The sequence below is a fragment of the Lynx canadensis genome, chromosome B1 (assembly GCF_007474595.2).
Source record: "Lynx canadensis isolate LIC74 chromosome B1, mLynCan4.pri.v2, whole genome shotgun sequence".
In the NCBI taxonomy this organism is placed as follows: domain Eukaryota; kingdom Metazoa; phylum Chordata; class Mammalia; order Carnivora; family Felidae; genus Lynx; species Lynx canadensis.
Window position 1 is genome coordinate 185,487,661 of NC_044306.2, and position 21,531 is coordinate 185,509,191.

General features: G+C 43.2%; 1 long non-coding RNA gene and 1 pseudogene across 1 annotated transcript; one reads left to right on the forward strand and one right to left on the reverse strand.

Moving 5' to 3' along the window:
• Positions 1-3,803: 3,803 nt before the first annotated feature.
• LOC115512754 lies at positions 3,804-5,509 on the forward strand (annotated as a pseudogene).
• Positions 5,510-8,658: 3,149 nt separating this feature from the next.
• Positions 8,659-21,305, reverse strand: LOC115512755. Its single transcript, XR_003968478.1, has 3 exons — positions 19,786-21,305; positions 17,338-18,296; positions 8,659-9,193 (listed from the first exon to the last, which is right to left on the reverse strand). It is a non-coding gene; the product is annotated as an uncharacterized LOC115512755 (long non-coding RNA).
• Between the last annotated feature and the right edge of the window lie 226 nt (positions 21,306-21,531).

Consider the following 21,531-nt stretch of genomic DNA (forward strand, 5'->3'; position numbering starts at 1 on the left):
CTTAATAACATTTTCTTTTCTGTAGATTTTTTCTTCAAAATTGTCTTAAGTGACCCATTTCTGTCCCTTGCTTTTCTAAAAGAATTTTTAAAGGAGGTAATTTACAGATTGGAGATCTTGAAATTTTGGAGACTTGAAATACAAATTTATGCCAGTCAATCTCCCTATCCATGAACATGGTATACATCATTTATTCATTATGATCTTCCTTTCAATGAAGGTTTATAATTTTTATTCAAAAGGTTTAGCAAATCTTTTGTTAGATCTCTTCTTTGGTATATTATTGTTTTGTGGATATTGTGTGTAAATTGTGCCTTTTTTCTCTTGATTAAAGTATGAGGAGAATATGATAATGATAACAATAATATTAATACTACTACTACTTATACAGTAGTATATACCTCCTATATAGACAAGCATTATTCTAAGGACTTTACATATTTTAACTTACTCGGTCTTCAGAAAAGCCCTATTAAGTACTTTTACTATTATTCCCATTTTATAAATGAAGGGGCCGAGGCATTGACAAATTTTTTAACTTGCCCAAAGTCATCCAGTTGGTGGATGGCAGTCTTGCTTTGGGGGATGAATTTTTAAAGATTTGAAGACACCACACATTTACTTAAAGCCTCTGAGAGAGGTCAGGAGGGAAGGAGACATTTAAAAAACAAATGCCCTGAGACAGAGATTGGGGCACATGTTTTCCATCTCCCAGTAATCCTGTAAAATGCAGACACCAAGACCCAGATAGATGAATAATTCACCCCAGATCATCTCATCTTTCAGGTTGGACACAGAGCATAATACAAGTGTGCATCTGCCCACCTCCAGACCCCCTGTTGTGTGGTTGCTGTTTTCACATACTAGAGAGCCAATAGTGTCATGAGCTTTCAGGAGTAGGAGGCTTCATAACCCCAAGTCAGTGCCGGCTCCCTAATGCCAAGTATGAATATAAACGAAGCATAAAGAAAGAAAATGCCTCATCTTTATGAGTGTTTTCAAAGTATCGTCAGACCTTCACTACTTGAAGCAGTTAATGAAAGTGGGGAGGTTATCAATAGATCTCCTTCCTGGTTATCAGAGGGACCTCTAAAGGGGGTCAAGATGCTCTGTCAATGAACAAACATATAATAAATGGGAATTCTGTGCAAGGCACTAGATCCTTCCTACACTCACTGAGATGGCTGATTCCTGCTCTTTAGCTACTTAGGGGACATACCAACCACAAGAGCCTGATTCCATAGCAGGTAGCGGTCCTCAGAAAAGGGGTGTCACAGCCAGAATACCATCTGCCCTCAGCTATCTAGACTGATCAGTGAGATAGACTAAATATATTTTTTTTTAATTTTTTTTAACGTTTATTTATTTTTGAGACAGAGAGAGACAGAGCATGAACGGGGAGGGGCAGAGAGAGAGGGAGACACAGAATCGGAAGCAGGCTCCAGGCTCCGAGCCATCAGCCCAGAGCCCGACGCGGGGCTCGAACTCACGGACCGTGAGATCGTGACCCGAGCTGAAGTTGGAGGCTTAACCGACTGAGCTACCCAGGCGCCCCTAGACTAAATATATTTTTAAAATCACAAGTCTCATCCTCTGGAAAGCAAATTCTATTAGAGTAATGAGATCTTATGTTTTTCTCCAAACAAAGCTCTGAGATTCTGGCTCTATTTTAATTTTTGTTTAAATATGTATTTTTTGGACCAATTACAAAAGTAACATGTAAACTACAAAAAAAAAAAATCTGGAGAATATGAGAAAGTACAAAAATCTCCATAATTTCCTTAGCTGAGGACTCCCATTGTTAATAGGGCTTATACTTCGAGACTTTGGAGGTAGATAGATGACAGCTAGATTAGCAGTCTGTACCGCTTTGTAAACATTTTTGACTTAATTCTTGTTTTCACTTAACAAGACATTATTTTTCTTTACCATATTTTTAACAGCTGAATTGTATTACATTACATGGACATATTGTATTTGGCTTATCCAATGCTGCCATATGGGATATTTAGGTTATCTCTGATTTTTGGTTATTACAAAAATTCTGAGAAAAAAAGCCTTGTAGTCAAATCTGTAGTTTCCATACTAATTTACTTGGGGTAAAGTCACAGAAGTACAATTGTTAGATCATTGAGTGTATACAGTCTAACACTTGCTGTCTACATCTGTCTCTGTTCGGCATCTCAGGTTGGGGCTGGCATGACCACTCTGCTTAAGGTGTTTGGATTTCCAGCAGGAGTCACAGCAACTCTAGCCTCCGGGGGTAAGGCTGCACTGGAGAGCTCAGCAGCTGGCTTCTCACTGCTGGCCTGCTGTACTGGGACCCTTGGTAACCACTCTTCCCCCTGTGGTTCTTGCCCTGAAGAATTAACATCAGAAGCACTCATGGTATCCTCTGAACTCTAGAGGTTCAGAACCTAAAACTTGGTAGAATCTAGAACTTGGAGTGAGAACTGTCAGCTCAAGGTTAGAAACAGCTCTGAAAATCTCTTGGGGATCTGGTCAGGGTTAGAAGGAAGATAAAACTGCCTTTTGACCTTGATTTCATTTTATTTTATTTTATTTTATTTTTTAAAATTTTTTTAACGTTTATTTATTTTTGAGACAGAGCATGAATGGGGGAGGGTCAGAGAGAGAGGGAGACACAGAATCTGAAACAGGCTCCAGGCTCCAAGTTGTCAGCACAGAGCCCGACGCGGGGCTCGAACTCACGGAGTGCGAGATCATGACCTGAGCCGAAGTTGGACACCCAACCGACTGAGCCACCCAGGCGCCCCTTGACCTTGATTTTAGATAAAGGAGTCAAGTGACTCTCCAACAAGCGCTGAAATTCTATAAAATAGAGTTCTGCTATAGTTTACTAAAGGCCCATGTGATATTTCAGTTCCAGTGGCTAAAACATACGGAGGCAAACGAAGCTCCAGCTTATATTAATTGAGTCATTTTTAACTTGTTTTTATTTTTCATTGCAATTGAATTAAACTTTGTTTCCACTCTTTAAAAGAGAGTGTGTGGACTTTGAAGCCGGATGATCTGGGCTAAAATCCTGGCTTTTACATTTCTTAGAGATCTGCCTTGAGCAAGAGACCTAATTTCTTTTTGCCTCAGTTTTCACATTTGTAAAATGAGCATCAGAATAGCTACTTCATAGGCTATCGCAAGGATTAAATGAGAAGGCAAAGGTTGTGCGCCTGAGTGCACTAGCATACAGAAAATACTTAGGAAACATGAATCCTATTTCCTTCTAAATTCCACAGGAGATCTGGTGTGGCATATACATTATAAATATGGAGTCCTTCCTTAGTGGTTTTATTTACAATTTCACATTCATTGACTATCTCAAATCAGAAGGAGGTCTTATTTCAGTCAAGCATTCGCTTACAATAACCAAGAGGTAGAAACAGCCCAAATCTCCATTGGCGGAGGAAAGGGTAAACAATTTGTGGTATGTACATACAATGGAGGGTTATTCAGTCATAAGAAGGTAGTGGTACATATCACAATGTGGATGAACCTTGAAAACGTGATACTAAGTGAAAAAAGCCAGCAACAAAAAGTCACATATTTTATGATTCCATTTACATGAACTATTCAGAATGGAAAAATCCATGGAGAGAAGACATAGATAGGCAGTCGCCAGGGATTGGAAGGTGTAACAAGAAGAAACTGCTTAATGGGTAAGAGGTTTGACTTTAAAGTTGTGGCAATGTTCTGGAACTAGATCGAGGCAGGTACTAAATGCCACTGAATTGTTCACTTTAAAATGGTTGATTTTATGTGATAGGAATTTCACCTGAATGAATTATTTTTAAAAAATCACGAGAAGACCAAAGCCATTCTTTAATGGACAAAGGAACAATCCAGCAGGAATAAAGAGCACACTCTCTAGAGGAGGTGGGCACCTCTTCTCGTTTGTAAGGTAAGGATGACAGTAGTCTCTAACTCACAGGGGCTGGTGGGTAAGTAGATGAGGTAGTCCATGCAAAGAACTTAGAACAGGTCCATGCACACAGTGAATGCTCCATGTATGTTTTCCATCACCATTATTATTAATTCTTGCCCAAGAACCCACTAGAAAGCTTCCTCAAAAAGTCCTAACACAAGCCACTTTCTCCTTCATTCCTATTAAGATGACAAAAAATAAACTATGGACTCCACAGCTGAAGACACTCACAGGTCTTGGTGCCCAACCCAGCTTCTTTCAAAATGCTGTTCATGAAATTCGCTGCAAGCTCAGCTTTGACGGTGATCATTCCACGCTCTCAAGTGCATACAGGTTGGTCAAAGTGAACACCAGTTTTGATGCTGTGATGCTCTGAAGATTGAAATGGCCGTCAAGACCAAAGGTGTGGATGAGATCACCATTGTCAACATTTTGACCAGCTGCAGCAGTTAACAGAGATAGGATACTACCTTCACCTACCAGAGAAGGACCAAAAAAGAAACTTGCATTTGCACTGAAGTCAGCCTTGTCTGGCCACCTGGAGACCATGATTTGAGGCCTATTGAAAACACCTGCTGAGTATGATGCTTCTGACGTGAAAGCCTCCACGTAGGGGCTGGGGACTGAGGAGGCCTCCTTTATTGAGATCATCTGCTCAAGGACCAACCAAGAGCTTCAAGAAATTAGCAAAGTCTACAAGGAAATGTGCAAGACTGATCTGGAGAAGGACATCATTTCTGACACATCTGGTGACTTCCGCAAGCTGATGGTTGCCCTTGCAAAAGGAAGAAGAGCAGAGGATGGCTCTGTCATTGACTATGAACTGATTGACCAAGATGCCCAGGATCGCTATGATGCTGGAGTGAAGAGGAAAGGAACTGATGTACCCGAGTGGATCAGTGTCATGACGGAGCAGAGTGTGTCCTCTCCAGAAAGTATTTGACAGGTACAGGAGCTACAGCCTTATGACACATTGGAGAGCCTCAAGAAGGAGGTCAAAGGAGAAACCTGGAAACTGCTTTTCTGAACCTGGTCCAGCGTATTCAGAACAAGCCCCTCTATTTTGCTGACCGACTATACGACTCCATGAAGGGCAAGGGAACTCGTGAGAGAGTCCTGACTGGAATCATGGTCTCTCGAAGTGAAGTGGACGGTGTTGAAAATCAGGTCCTGTTTCAAGAAGTATGGCAAGTCCCTGTACTACTGCAACCAGCAAGACACAAAGGGCAACTACCAGAAAGTGCTGCTGTCCCTGTGTGGTAGGGATGACTGAGCCCCAGGAGGGGTGCGACTTTGTTTCCAGCTAACAGTTCTAGAAAATAGCTTGTGACTAACAGTCCCCTTATGCCCATTCCTGAGAGGATGACGTTAGCATTGTCCCCTCCCATCCTTATTTCAGTTGCCAAACATTGCCTGCCTCTCGTGTCTACTCTCTCCTTTTAGCCAAAGAAATGAACATTCCAAGGAGTTGGAAGTGAAATCTGTGATGTGAAACACTTTGCCTCTTATTCATACCCAGATGAATAAACTGAATATTTGCTTTATAAACAAAAAATAAATAAATAAGCTGTGACTCATTTGAAAAAAAAAAAGTGAGACAGAATTAACTTGAGTGTAACAAGTATCAGTGGAATCTACCGTCAGGCGCTTTGCAAACACTAACACATTTATCCTTGCATCTTCTGGATACGTCAACATGGTCCCCATGTTGCAGCTGGGGAAACTGAGATTCAAAGAGGTTAAGTGACTTGACCAATACCTCATAGATGATCAGTGGTAAATCCAGAATTCAAACCCAGTCTAGCATTTCCCCCAAGCTCATAAGCTCCTAGTCTACCGCGTAGCTTTCCTTCTGCAAAGTCACTCTCTGGGCCAAGCTCTTGAGAGGGACAAGGGTGAGAGGTAAAAGTTGTTGGTCAGTTGGTGGGGGGAGGGAGAAGAAGAGCCTCAGGGCAGATAGAAAGTCCTTGGGGTGTGAAATCCCTGCCGACTATTATCCCCACCACCACTGACTTTCTAATTGGTCTCTGGCCACATTCTTGATTTCTTTCATGATACATTAATCCCAAGCACCAGTCTGGGACCAGCCTGATGTGGCCTCGCTGTGCTACATTAACCCGCTGATTTGAAAGGAGTTCTAAAATACTGGCCAGGAAAGATGCATGGGAAATCTGAGACCTCTCTCTGCCCTCTTCCTCCACCCCACTCCCACTCCATACCCACTCCATCATCCAGCACTGTAAGAGAAGCTTCTACTCATGCTGGATGTGAGGGTTTCGTGTCAGAGGTGTCTGCCCCAATCACGCCCTGATAGGATAATGCCTTATCCCTGCCCTCTGCCACCTTCCCAAACCCCAATATCCCACTCAGTGGATCCACGGTTGCCTGGGTAGTCGGCAATCTATAGCTGCTCAGGACATGGAGAATGACCACAGCTCATCAGCACATATTTTAGTAGTTTAGGGCCAGGGCTAACCAAGAAGTGAAAGAGGGGGAGTTCTCCCTTGCTGGAAGCTTGAGCTGGGGGTGGGAAAAGTACAGATCCACATTTTAATCCTGAAAGGCTGTGTGTTAGCCAGCCTGTGTCGACTCAGGGTTGATGACAGATCTTTGCACTCAGAGGACAGACTCCCACGGACTCTCTCCAAGAGGCCGATGACTAATACCAGGCCCATTTATTCATTTATAGAGTTTGGGTATCTTAGGCAGTCGTAGATTACAGAAGGGAGGTCAAGAGACGGTTGTAATAATACCAAACCCTTATTGAATTTCTACCATGCGCCGTGCAGTAAAGCAAAATGCTTCACTCAGTATCTCACGTAATCTCGGCTACAACCCCTTGAGGCAGATGTCTGAATGCGTTATCTCCGGAGGAGGAAATAAGGACTTAGAGTAAAGGATTTGCTTGGGACCCTGTAGATTACCTACATTTAAGAATCCAGGTGTGACCAGTGGGGAGACCCGTGCGGCGCTCACACCAGAGCCCTGAGGCCAGAGATGCAAACAGTTTGAACTGCAAGGACAGAGGGAGCCGAGAAGGGACGAGATTTGATCAGTATTGGAAAGGGGAAACTGACAGGCCTGTCGCCCCTGGTTGTGGAGGGTGCATGGAGAAAGGGTTAATTGCAGACAGCTCCCGGTTTCCTGGCTTTCACCACCAGGTAAGTGAAGGACCACTGACAGCCATAGCTTTTCAGGACAGTAGAAGCTGATAGCGGAAACAAAGTGCTCATTTCTGCCGAAATAAACTAATAGCTGCCATATGGGCTGCATTGTTTGAAAGCGCCCATGAGTGAATGAAGGCATGGGAGGGTGAGAGGTATTTTTGCAGATTTATCAGGCAACCTTGGTGCACCCAGCCTGTGGAGGCCCCTGCGCTGAGCCACCCTGAACATTCTTGGAGATCTTCTTGGGCTGGAAATGGGAACGCGTGACTTCTCAGCAAGTTTCCTTATAGCCATCGGGATCGAGTCCAAACTCCTCAGAGAGCATGCACGTCCTCCTATATCTTTATCTGACCTGCCTTATCTATCTCTCCAGGCTCATCTTTTACAGCAGGCCAGCAGCAATTCCTTGAAGTTCTAAGGTCCCATTCTGATCCTGGCCTTTGTTCCCTTTTCCTGGAAAGCACCTCCCTTTCCCCCTCCCCCTTTCCTCAAGCCCTCTCTTGCTGTCTGTGTCTGGTGGCGGAGGGCTCAGCCTTTAGTGCTATTTCAGATATCACCCTGTTCTCTCCCCCACGCCCCACCTCCAAGACACGGGGTCCTCTCACCTCCTCAGAATCCACAGAATTGTGTGCGTTTAAGCCTTACTGCGCACCAAGCAACGTGCTAGGGGCTTTAATTATGAAGCTCAATATTGTCCTAAGTGTAGTATTTGTATCCCTGGGGGCACAGGAAATGTTTCTGACCCACAGGAACTTTAAAAATGTTAACAGCTGTGCATTTGCTTTTTTTGTTTTTACTTTTTTTTTTTACTTTTTTTTTTTAATGTGAAATTTATTGTCCAATTGGTTTCCATACAACACCCAGTGCTCATCCCAACAGGTGCCCTCCTCAATACCCATCACCCACCCTCCCCTCCCCTCCCTCCCACCCCCATCAACCCTCAGTTTGTTCTCAGTTTTTAGGAGTCTCTTATGCTTTGGGTCCCTCCCTCTCTAACTTTTTTTTTCCTTCCCCTCCCCCATGGTCTTCTGTTAAATTTCTCAGGATCCACATAAGAGTGAAAACATATGGTATCTGTCTTTCTCTGTATGGCTTATTTCACTTAGCATAACACTCTCCAGTTCCATCCATGTTGCTACAAACGGCCATATTTCATTCTTTCTCATTGCCACGTAGTGTTCCCTTGTGTATATAAACCACAATTTCTTTATCCATTCATCAGTTGATGGACATTTAGGCTCTTTCCACAATTTGGCTATTGTTGAAAGTGCTGCTATAAACACTGGGGTACAAGTGCCCCTATGCATCAGCACTCCTGTATCCCTTGGGTAAATTCCTACCAGTGCTCTTGCTGGGTCCTAGGGTAGGTCTATTTTTAATTTTTTGAGGAACCTCCACGCTGCTTTCCAGAGCGGCTGCACCAGTTTGCATTCCCACCAGCAGTGCCAGAGGGTTCCCGTTTCTCCACATCCTCACCAGCATCTATAGTCTCCTGATTTGTTCATTTTGGCCAATCTGGCATGAGGTGATATCTGAGTGTGGTTTTGATTTGTATTTCCCTGATGAGGAGCGACGTAGAGCATCTTTTCATGTGCCTGTGGCCATGTGCATTTGCTTTAGTGTCCATTAGGAAACCAAAAAATAGGACTCACACACCAAACCCGAGATTTCACAGATATTGCCACTTAGGAGGAAGCGAAAGTGGGTGGCAATGTGAATGAACTGATTGCCCACGTTGCGGGGAGATGAAGCAAACATTTTAAAGGGGAGATGCCAATACCTGAGGTTTGGGGAAATCTCATTGAATCCTTACAACAACCCTGTGAAAATGGCATCTTCCCATTCCTGAGATAGAAGGCCGTGGGTCACCAAGGTTAAATAACTTGCCTCTGGTCACAGAGCCCTGAAGGAGGGGACAGGGTTAGCTCTCCGTCTGGACTGGCTCCTGCCCTAGCAAAGCTTCTGCGCTGACTTCGTCTCCCTCTCTGGATGGTTGAAGCTTCTTGGAAGTAGGAACACACATCTGTCGTCCGCGCATCGGGTGCCCAAGGCGCCTCCCGACGCAGCAGAATTTCCTAAGGTTCTGTGGAAGGAAGAAATGACTGCCTGAACGACTGGCATATGGTTTGCAAGATACAGCATTTTCATTCACTTCTCCCAACGCTCCTGTGAAGAAAGGTTTATTAGCCCCCTTTCCTGCTTCCCAGGTGAGGGCACCATGATCAGAGTCACGCCTTCAAGCTGGAGCATCGGAGAGGGACCACACTCACCAGGGTGCCACAGAGGCCCCAGACGCCCAGCGGGGCAAGAAGGTGGGAGGTGGAGAGGGAAAGAGGAAAAAAATGATCTAGGTCCTACCCTGCACATCCGAGGCAGGTGACCTCTCGCCTTGAGCACTTTTTCCCCTTTCCAAGCTCAGAGCTCAGCAGACCAGAGTCATAAGAACTTCCTGTCCTCGGTCAGCATTGACAGTCACTTGGGACTTAGGTAAGATATTAAGAGACGAAGCCTTGTGCTTGAGCAAGGGGACGCTCCTGGGGCAAATTCAGTTTCCCAGTTGACACACTTCCTGGGGGTCATTTGAGGTTTCCTTTTGTTTATTGCATTTTCTTACTTGTGACCAAACAATGTAAATTTAAGGTCAAAAATTAGATGGAGGGATAAATATACACGTATTTTATCATGTTAACAAATTCTTATATGTGACTATATAATTATAAATACATAATAGAAATAAATATATAGCATATATAATTGCATATAATTTTCTTTATCTATATTTCTTTTCACCCAGAAATGACTAACATTGGTGTGTGTAGACAACGGAAGGAGGAGGAGGAAGAGGAGAGGAGGGAAGGGAGGGAGTGAAGGAAGGAAGATGAGAAGGTCTGGCAAGTTGTGTTTAAAGAGTCTTTATTTTTGCACTTTGCTGGGGGCAGAGATCTTATAAACTTTTTTTTTAAGTTTACTTATTTATTTTGAGAGAGAGAGAGAGTACAAGCAGGGGAGAGGCAGAGAGAGAGAGAGAGGGAGGGAGGGAGAGAATCCCAAGCAGGCTCTGCACTGTCAGCACAGAGCACGACGCGGGGCTTGAACGCACAGACTGTGAGATCGCGACCTGAGCCGAAATCAAGAGTCGGACTCTTAACTGACTGAGCCCCCCAGGCCCCCCCGGCAGAGGTCTTATAAATATGATTTGAGGATCATCTGCATCAGAGTTACTTGGGGGATTTTCTAAACATGCAGATTCCAGGACTTCACCCCACTGAATTGTCATTACGGGGATGGGGTCTGGCGCTATTCTTTGGACTGGTCCTGCAGAGTTGAAGACATTCCTGCAGTAAGCAACCCACAGAAGTCATCCAAGAAATAGGGGACTGCAGGGGACCACTTTCTGGGGAGAAGAACATTATGTTTATGCCAAGGCCTAGCCTGGACACTGCAATGTTGAAAAAAGAGCTGCACCATTCTGCCCAGCGGAGGTCGAGCGTGCCCGCCTTGGCTTGCTAAGGTGTTCATTGATTGGGGGCTTCCTCTGTGGACACCGGGGGCAGAGGGAGTTGGAGGTCCCTGGGTTTAGGGGGAAGGAGAGATGAATGGAGACTGAGATCTGCGAGGAAGGAGCTGGCTGAGCCCCAGGGGCGTAAGCCAAGGAGAAAGCCGGACCAGAAGGCCCTCCAGGTGATCCCATGTGGTTCAGGGACGGAATTGAGATTAAAGTTTTTCTTCTTTCACTGTCCACCCAATGGCATTTTCACATTTTCAGGAAAGCCTGGGACCTTAAACAGCTGGTCTTGGTGCTTTGGAGACATAAATGAAAGGGTAAGGTGGCACCAAATAAGTAAGCAGCGATGCGCTGACCAGGAGCTTTGGATAGGAGACAGAAGGTGCAGTTCAGGGAAAGACAAGGACGACCCATCACGACCAGAAGGTGCAAGCGCTCCAAGAGACCCTCGGAAGTTAACAGGAGCGGGGTGCCTAGGTGGCTCAGTCAGTGAAGCGTCCTACTCTTGATTTCAGCTCAGGGTACGATCTCATAGTTCGTGAGTTTAAGCCCTGCATCGGGCTGTGCACTGACAGTGCAGAGCCTGCTTGGGATTCTCTTTCTCCCTCTCTCTCTTTGCCCCTCCCCCACTTGCACTCTTTCTTTCTCTCTCTGAAAATAAATAAACATTAAAAAAAAAGAAAGAAGAAGTTAACGGGAGTGAGCGAGAGTTCCTGTTACCCTAGACAGAGGGTGAATTTTATTTCGTGGAAGTGAGACCCAAAATAACCTTCCATGCTGTTCCGCCATCTTGGCTCCCTCCCCCAAAAGAGGGTGAATTTTAAAGGAAATGTCTGGAAAATGTAGTGACTTTTTGTATACACTCACACGCAAACACGCACACACGCACACACGCACACACACACACACACACACACACACACAATCTCTTTTTCCCTCTCTCCAAATTGACACTAGGAAACCAGAAGTAAAAAATAAAGTTGGCCAGAAGAGACTCATTCTTGCCCTGGGCTGGGACCAGGTCTCACTAAGCCATGAGAAGGCTTAGGGCCCAGAAGCCCATCGTCATGCTTTCTGGGACTGAGGACTTCACCCAGTTGGGAAAATGTTATCACGCCACATGCTGTCCTCTGCTTTTATAGCCGTCTAATTGCCGGCAGGTTTCAGCCTGACTCACTGAGGAATTTGATCTGCAATATACCGAGAGACAGTCACATTCATCTCTGGATGAACAGAGACATATTCCAGGAAGTAGGATTTCCTAAGAAGTCCTTGAAAGAGGAGGGTGTGCACCTTGGTTTCAAGTCATTCCTTTCCCAACATTCCCCTCCCGACACCACAAACTTCCCACAGTTCCTTCTCGGGCCCGCGCTCTCTCTCTCTCTCTAGGAACTTTTATCTTTGTTATTTACCTTTTCCTGATTGTAAAATTTAGCTGATGCTAAATCGAAAGTTTAAGAGACTATTTAAAAAGTTGCTCACTGTCTCTATTAAAATTTAGTAAAGATTATATGGTGTATATAATTTTGATTCCTGGGGCACCTGGGTGGCTCAGCCGATTAGGTGACAAACTCCAGGTCAGGTCATGATCTCGCAGTGCGTGGGTTCCAGCCCGCCTTGGGCTCTGTGCTGACAGCTCAGAGCCTGGAGTCTGCATTGGATTCTGTGTCTCCTAATCTCTCTGTCCCTCCCATGCTCAGGTGCGCTCTCTCTCTACCTCTCTCTCTCTCTCTCTCTCTCAAAAATAAATAAACATTAATTTTGATTCCTTCTCTTTTCACATTTCTTCCTAGGTTTATTCCTGGATAGCTAAGAACGTTGGTACTATTGTAAATGGGAATTTTTTCCTCTTGCATTATTTAGGAATGGCTAAAACTTCTGGAATAATGGTAAATAATTGTGGCAGTAACTTGAATCTGTCTTTCTCCTGATTTTAATGGGAGTGACTTTACTGTATCACTTTTAAGTATGATGTCGACTCTCGTTTATACCAGTCAGATGTTGGGTGTTGAGACAGAGTTTTTACCATGAAAAAGAAAGCACATTGTTTTAATTTATTTTTTTTTTAATTTTCTGACCATTTTAGGTTTTCTTTTTCTTTTCTTTTTAACTTACATCCAAATTAGTTAGCATATAGTGCAATAATGATTTCAGGAGTAGATTCCTTAATGCCCCTTACCCATTTAGCTCATCCCCCCTCCCACAACCCCTCCAGTAACCTTCAGTTTGTTCTCCATATTTATGAGTCTCCTCTGTTTTGCCCCCTGCCCTGTTTTTGTATTATTTTTGTTTCCCTTCCCTTATGTTTATCTGTTTTGTTTCTTAAAGTCCTCATATGAGTGAAGTCATATGATTTTTGTTTTTCTCTGACTGACTAATTTCACTTAGCATAATACCCTCCAGTTCCATCCACATAGTTGCAAATGGCCAGATTTCATTCTTTTTGATTGCCAAGTAATACTCCATTGTATATATATATACCACATCATCTTTATCCATTCATCCATCAATGGACATTTGGGCTCTTTCCATACTTTGGCTATTGTTGATAGTGCTGCTATAAACATGGGGGTGCATGTGTCCCTTCGAAACAGCACACCTGTATCGCTTGGATAAATGCCTAGTAGTGCAATTGCTGGGTCGTAGGGTAGTTCTATTTTTAGTTTTTTGAGGAACCTCCATACTGCTTTCCAGAGTGGCTGCACCAGCTTGCATTCCCAAGAAAGCATATTTTTTAAAATCAAAGTTTACTATTCGAAAATAAATCAGAAATGGACATTGAAATTTATCAAAGTTTTCAACAGTGTCTTTCAAGAAGACAGTGATGTGAATTTTATGAGTAGATTTTTCATATAAAACCTTCCTTATATTTCTGATGTAACATCACTCGATACTTCATTTACTACTGGGCTTATTTACTGGAATTTTTGTTTAACATTTTTGTTTTAATAGACATAAGTAAAAGGCATCTATACTTTTTTTTTTTAAACTTTGTTTCTGTAAGCCTTATAAACTGAATTGTGACACATATCCATAGTGGCCGGTTCCTTGTCCTAGAATAAGCTCTTTATCATGAGAATTGTCTATTCTTTGAAAGTCTTTTTTTAAAAGAGTTTTCTCTTGTAATCACAGCCCAGCATTTTTGTGAAGGCAATCAACTTTTCCTTCATGTTATTGGATTGTTTAGATTATTATCCATTTCTTAAAAAAAATAAAAAAATTATTATCCATTTCTTTTTTTTTTTTAATTTTTTTTTCAACGTTTTTATTTATTTTTGGGACAGAGAGAGACAGAGCATGAACGGGGGAGGGGCAGAGAGAGAGGGAGACACAGAATCAGAAACAGGCTCCAGGCTCTGAGCCATCAGCCCAGAGCCCGACGCGGGGCTCGAACTCACGGACCGCGAGATCGTGACCTGGCTGAAGTCGGACGCTTAACCGACTGCGCCACCCAGGCGCCCCTATTATCCATTTCTTGATTCAAGTTTGGTAATTTACATTTTACTGGAGAATCATACTTTTTGTAAGGATTTTCAAATGTGTTGCTGAGTTGCACACAGAATTTAAAAATTTTTGTATCTGTAATTTTCTCCACTACTCAGTACAAATGGAGAAATTTAAAATGGCAGGACCTAAGGTCCAGTGGACCTGGGTTCAAATCTCCATTTTCCCTATGAGGAGCTTCCTTAGATAAGTTGTTGGCTCCTGACACGGAGAAATGAAAAACAGAGATAATAGAACTTTGTACCTCACAAGGAAACAGGGAGGTGAAGGAGGGCAGGTAAGGTGCTTAGCATAATAGCTAGAACATGGAAATATTCAGTGAATGTGGGCTGTTTTTTTATGTATCTAATACTGGATGTTTGTGTTTTTTTCACATTTTTTCTTTATTATATTAGCAAAACATTATTTTATTGTTTTTAAAAAATCTAAGACTGTTGGGGCACCTGGGTGGCTCAGTCGGTTGAGCGCCAACTTTGGCTCAGGTCATGATCTCACACTCCGTGAGTTCGAGCCCTGCGTCAGGCTCTGTGCTGATAGCTCAGAGCCTGGAGCCTGCTTCAGATCCTGTGTCTCCCTCTCTGCCCCTTTCCCACTCGTGCTCTGTCTTTCTCTCTCTCTCAAAAATAAAAAATAATAATAATAATAAATAAAAATCTAAGACTGTTTACTTCTACTTTGCAATGAAAACATTTTTTTTTCTGTTATTTTCATAGGGCTGAGTCTTTTTGTTGATTATAGTTGTGTTATTAAATTAGAGAGTGCTCTGAATAATTTGTGCTTTGGGGAATTTATTGAAATTTTCTTTGTTGAACAATATAGAATCATTTTCAAAGTGACCTATAAGTCCTAGAAAAGTGTTATGTTTGTAGAAAAAGGGAATACAATATTAATCTATTAAATTGACTTTATTGATTATATCATTCAGACTTTCTATCCCAATGCTATTCAATAGAAATATACTGTAGAAAACATATGGGATTTAAAATTTTCGGGGCACCTGGGTGGCGCAGTCGGTTAAGCGTCCGACTTCAGCCAGGTCACTATCTCGCGGTCCGGGAGTTCGAGCCCCGCGTCAGGCTCTGGGCTGATGGCTCAGAGCCTGGAGCTTGTTTCCGATTCTGTGTCTCCCTCTCTCTCTGCCCCTCCCCCGTTCATGCTCTGTCTCTCTCTGTCCCCCAAAAAATAAATAAACGTTGAAAAAAAAAAAATTTTTCTAGCAGCCGTGTTCAAAAGTAAAAAGAAATAGGTGAAATTAATTTTAATTAGCATATTTGTGTAGCTCCCTATATCCAAAATTTATCATTTCAACATGTAGTCAATATAAAGTATCTTAATGAAATATTTTATATTTTTCTCGACTCAGTCTTCAAGTCAATGTACCTTTTATATTTACAGCACATCTCAATTCAGATGCTAAGCTGTCATCAGGAACACTTGATCTATATTTAGATTCCATAAAATTTACAGTTGAAAAAATAGATTCACATACTTGTGTTGTTCTCAACATCCTTAAAAATTTGCCAATAGTGAATCAAGTATCATTTTTAAAAGTTACATTAAAATTAAGTAAAATTAAATCCAATTAAAAATTCAGTTTCCCAGTTCCACTAGCCACATTTCAAATACTCAGCAGCCACACAGAGTTACATCTCTGCGATACTGGGCAATGCAGTTTTATATCTTCATTCATTTCTGCCTGCTAGACCTGTCCAATAAAAATGTATTAAAATGTCCAACTACTTTTAAGGAATTCTTGTTAATTTTTTTTTTACATGTGATAATGGTATTTGGGTATGTTTTTTTTAATTTTATTGAGATATAACTAACATAACATTATATTAGCTTCAGGTATACAACTTAATGATTTGCTAATGTATGTATTGTGAAACTATGATCACTATAAATCTGTTAACATTTGTCACCATGTAAGTATTTTTAAAATGGCTTTTTAATGTTTATTTTCGAGACAGAGAGAGACAGAGCACGAGCGGGGGAGGGGTAGAGAGACAGAGAGAGACACAGAATCCGAAGCAGGCTCCAGGCTCTGAGCTGTCAGCACAGAGCCCGATGCGGGGCTCAAACCCACGAACCGTGAGATCATGACCTGAGCCGAAGTTAGAAGCTTAACCGACTGAGCCGCCCAGGCGCCCCTTCTCTCTGGTCTATTAAAGTTTTTCAATGGGAAGTTCTTTGCTTCCTCATAAAAACTCAGAATTTTTCTAGTCACTCTCAGGTGAAAAAAAAAAAAGCCTTAGGGTCACTTTAAGTCACAAATTTAGTGTGGTTGTTAAAGATGGCTACAAATTCTCTGCCATTCTTCCTGTGGACTGGCGGAGTCTATTCGTCCCCCCTTAATTGGGACTACCCTTGCTTTGACCAATGGAACGCGGCAAACGTGATGCTGTGTAACTTCTGAAGCTAAGCTTCAAGAGCCTAGCAGCCTCTTTCTCACTCTTGGTACACTCCCTTTTTTAATCCAGTCGCCATGCCCTGTGAAGCCTAAACTGCATGGAGCGGCCACATGAAAGAGAACCAAGGCGCCTGGTCGACAGCTCCAGCTGAGCTCCCAGCCGGCAGCTATGTGAAGGAGCCATCTTGGACATCATTCAACTGGCTGTCAGAGTGGAGTGGAGTTGTTTCTCAAATGCAGCCTTTTTCTCTGCTGCCACTGCCACTTTTTCTGAGACACAAGTCAGGTAGCACCTGACCAAGTCCCCAGTTGCCGAGTGCTCCCGTCTCACTCTCTGAGGGGCTCGTTGACGCTTCCTCACTAGACCTGAGCAAGAGAGGCAGCATGCCCATGTTGGATTGATGTTGAGACAGAAACAGGTTGAAGTGGCGGGGAGCAGGAGCTCACGGTCACAGCCAACATTCCATAGCATCAGCCTGGTCTGTCACCAACTAAGCCTGCTTTTGCCCAAACTTCCTGCTGTTTTGTTTGTTTGTTTTTAACGAAAAGATGTCTTCCTTCCACCACACCTAGATTCTTAGTATCTTCCTTTTATCTTGGGGAGCAAAAGTGAGGGTGTTAGGAAGATCAAGGGAGGAACAAGCTTCCCTCTTTCCAGACAGAACGGCGGAGGCCACGGGTAAGATCATGGCAAGGGGTGCAAACGGTTCTCTGAGTAAAGCTTCCCTATTGGCTACTCGGGACTAAAACTTCAGAGGGAAGAAAAGTGAGACTTTCTGCCCCCACCAGTAAATCTCAAGGTTCTCACCTGGTTCTGAAGTGGCGTGTGGTGAGAACATGTTGCTCTTTTTCCCTCGGCCCTGGATGTTTGGGCAGTGACTTGTTGGCTTTGATTTGGGTTGTGTCCCACACATACTTCACTGGGTGGTGGGGAGCCAAACCCAGGGCACCTGTGAGGACGAGGGAGTTTGGCCTCGGGAGGTTGATACAGAAAGTGGCACATATTCAGCACATGTTTATCGCATTGGATAAGACTTGAGTCCCAGACCCTTTATTCCTTGTTCCTAGACTGTCCCACCTCCTCTCTCTAAGCTTCTTCATTCCACAATGGCTTGATACTTCAACTCCAATATAACTATAACCTGTCCTATAATCTGTAGATCAGTGAGTCACAAGGCAGCATGGTTCATCAGATGGGACACTGGGGTCTGTATTCAAACCTATCATCCTGAACCACCAGCTAAGTTCTCTGAATCTGCTTCATTAAATGTCCATAAATAACTCCTGTCTCTTAAGGCTCCAGTGACAATGAGGTGATGCATAGGAAAACACCTATCTAGGGGTCTCAAGCCCTGTTAGTTGTGGAAGGTGGCCTTCCAACTGCATCTATGGTGTTAGTGGGGACCCTCAACTGCCCTGGAACCTCCATGGCAGTCACAATCTGGGCCTCCCAGTTATCTGATGGGTAAGTCTGGGAGAAGAAATGGACCATGCTCAGCTTTGGAACACACAGGGTCCCATTCAGTTTGGTCAGCTGTGGTAGTAATCTCAGGGCTCTCTTTGCCGCATTGGGGAGGCCTGCAGTATTCTGCCTGTGATTGGCTAAGCAATTGGTTTAATTCAATAGTGGAATGTTAAGAAGCTTTCTCCCACCCCTGAAGAGATAAAAGCCTCCCTAGTAATAAAATGGATATTTTCACCTCCATTAGTTAGTCTTCTATGTCTTCTTTTTCAATTGATTCCAAATTTTTCAATCGATGCCAAATTCTGTAAGGAAATAAAAACATGTTATTTTATTATTTACTGACTCCCTAAGACTTCAGTCAAGCCTTCTTTAGAATGTAAAACTACAACCTCAATATCACCAGCAGATCCCAGATCCCCTCTGGAGCTTATGTAATTAAATTGAGCCAAATGCAAAGGCGTAATTTTACTAGCTGACAGGTGTAATTTATACTCTATTCACAGGCCGTACATTAGCCCGTACCTGAGGATGATTTTTTCTGCTAATATGACACACCAGTGACATTAAGCTGAAACTAAAAATTAAATAATGCACCCTGGCGGACCTGTAGATCTGCTCCAACCACTCTAGGCAAGAGGAGATTTATTCTCTCAAGGAATTAAGCCAAAGAAGTGATGATCAGAAGGACAGGTGGTAGGAAATGTGATGCAGGAGAAAACATTAGACTTAAGTAAAATGCTGTGCTTTGAACAGTTGGTTCTGTATCAGTTATCTAGTGCTGTGTAACAAACAACATCAAAACTTAGCACCTTATAAATGACCACCATTTTATTTGCTCACACTATAGCCCAGTAATTTGGGATGGGCTTTCTTGGGCTGTGAGGATAAAGTAAACTTCCATACATGCATGGACACAAAAATTTCATTTCCTGGGGCGCCTGGGTGGCGCAGTTGGTTAAGCGTCTGACTTCAGCCAGGTCACGATCTCACGGTCCGTGAGTTCGAGCCCCGTGTCGGGCTCTGGGCTGATGGCTCAGAGCCTGGAGCCTGTTTCCGATTCTGTGTCTCCCTCTCTCTCTGCCCCTCCCCCGTTCATGCTCTGTCTCTCTCTGTCCCAAAAATAAATAAAGGTTGAAAAAAAAAATTAAAAAAAAAAATTTCATTTCCTTTGTACCCTTTGTCGGGTAATTCACGCAAACTAGAGAGTAAAATAATAAAATATGAACTTGAGAAAACAGGGTTTCCATCCAAGGAGCATGGCAAACTACAGATGACAGACAACTATTCAAAAAGCAGACAAAACACTCTTCTATACTGGATCAAGAGGATAAGGGTTAAAAAAAAAATGAAAAAAAAAAAAAAGATAAAGAAAGAAACCAAAAGGTTGTCACACGCTTTGAAGCAATTGGGAAAAAAATATTTATGACATCACTGATGAAAGAAATTAAAGAAAGAAAATAATGTTCTGCATCATCATAATACTGTAAATCATATTAATCGTAATAATGTGAATATTGACTACTGATTTTGACAATAGGTGGTGGTGGGGGAGTGTTAGATAAACCTCATTTACTAAAGAACAGGTGAATAGATACATAAAGAAAACCCATTACAATCATCTGATGGTTATGGACCAAAATACCAGAAGAGAGCGTCCAAGGAGTGGGAAAGGTTGTTTCTGGAAAACCAGGCGGGAGGAATATGGGGAGGGCTGGAGCCAATGACAAGGGCAACTTGTGAACTCTCTACACCTATTGGATATTTAACCTTAGACAAAAATAACGTCAAAACCTTTTTAAAACGATGCTTGTCTCTGCATCCTAGGTTGGGACTAGGAAGGGAGCCTCTCCTTAGGAAACAGCAAACGGTTTCCGAAATGCTAAGTGCTCTTTGCATCCTGTCTCCTGGCTGCAGACTCTTAGTGTAGTCTTCCAAGTGGCTCAGGTCCATTTGGAAGTGAGTCATATGACACCTGTCCACCTCATCCTGATAATGAATCCAAGGCCCATTCTGGCCTCTGTGTCTTGGGTCGATAACAGCTTTTGTGGCTTGGCATTTCACTGTGGAAATACTCAGAGGAGGAAAATGCACACAAGCATCAGAAGTGGATCTGGTACAGCTATCATGTTACGTCCCTTATAGTTGGAGGCATGACTGTATATACCAAATACAGTAACCAACCGTGGGCTAAATATTTACATACGTTACCTAGTTTTAATCATCTTAAGAAGCCATGCGTTACCGTCCCCATAGTCCAAGTGAGGACATTGACATTGAGGAATGTTAACAGTTTAGCTAGTAAATGACGTAGACAGGAGTGGGACCCAGCTCCCCAAGCAATCCCAACCCTGAATTTATTGTCACTCTCTAGCACCAACTCAGCTCTCTGCCCGTGCTCCAGCTGTCCTAGAGAGATGCTACCAATTTATAGTCCTTCTGCACACATTTCTTAATTTAAATCAACTTTTTCTGAACACCGTGACTGGCATGGGGTGGTGAGCATGGCCAGCTTTGCGAGCATGCAGTCACATGGCACCCCACACTGAGAAGGGAAATACTCTGCCATCAGGGTCCTGAAAATCTTAATCTTCATTTTGTAAGCGAAGTCCTATGGGGCAATGGAGTCCGGGAGTGAGCGGGATGGGCAGGACACGTGTCCACGGTCCCCCGCACCCCACTCACACAGAGTATTGGCCGTGCCCCAGGAAGACAGAATTCTGGTAGATCCACAACAAGCCTAAGGGCAGCAAGGCTCAATGTCAACTACAGGTGCGTGATATCTGCAACCGAGTACCCCGGGGGGCGGGTACTGACAGCCTCAGGAGGACCTGCTTCCCATTCAAACCAGAACTTTCTTCGAACACAGCAAAAGAAAGGACTGAGGAACCCCATCTCCACCTTTTTCACTCGTGTTACTTGCCTGTCACTCGCCCACTTAGGCTGGAGTGATGAGATAGAAGGAAAGGTCAGCCCCTCGTACCTCTCTTCTTTTCACTGCCTCCTTACTCATCAGTAAGGTACGGTATTGGCAGAATGTGCATCTGTCAAGAAGAGACAGGAAAAATGAGTTTTATGCATCATTCTTGCTGTTGTGGCAAGACAAACGATACATGTATGTACTACAAAATAGGAGTTGTGTAATTTCAGCAGTCCCCCATGTGAGTTAGAAGCTAACTGACATTGCATAACGTAAGGATGAACCGTAAAATTGACGCTAATAATTTAAATTTATTTAAACTGTAACTTAGCATAGCACTACACGGAACAGAACAAACTGAGGGTTGATGGGGTGGGGGGCAGGGGAGAGGCGAAAACGGGTGATGGGCATTGAGGAGGGCACTTGTTGGGATGAGCACTGGGTGTTGCATGTAAGTGATGAATCATGGGAATCTACCCCCAAGACCAAGAGCACGCTGTATACAATGTACGTTAGCCAACTTGACAATAAATTACATCAAAAAAAAAAAAAAGGGAAGGAAATTCTGACATACGCTACAACATGGATGAACTTGAGGGCATTATGCTAAGTGAAATAAA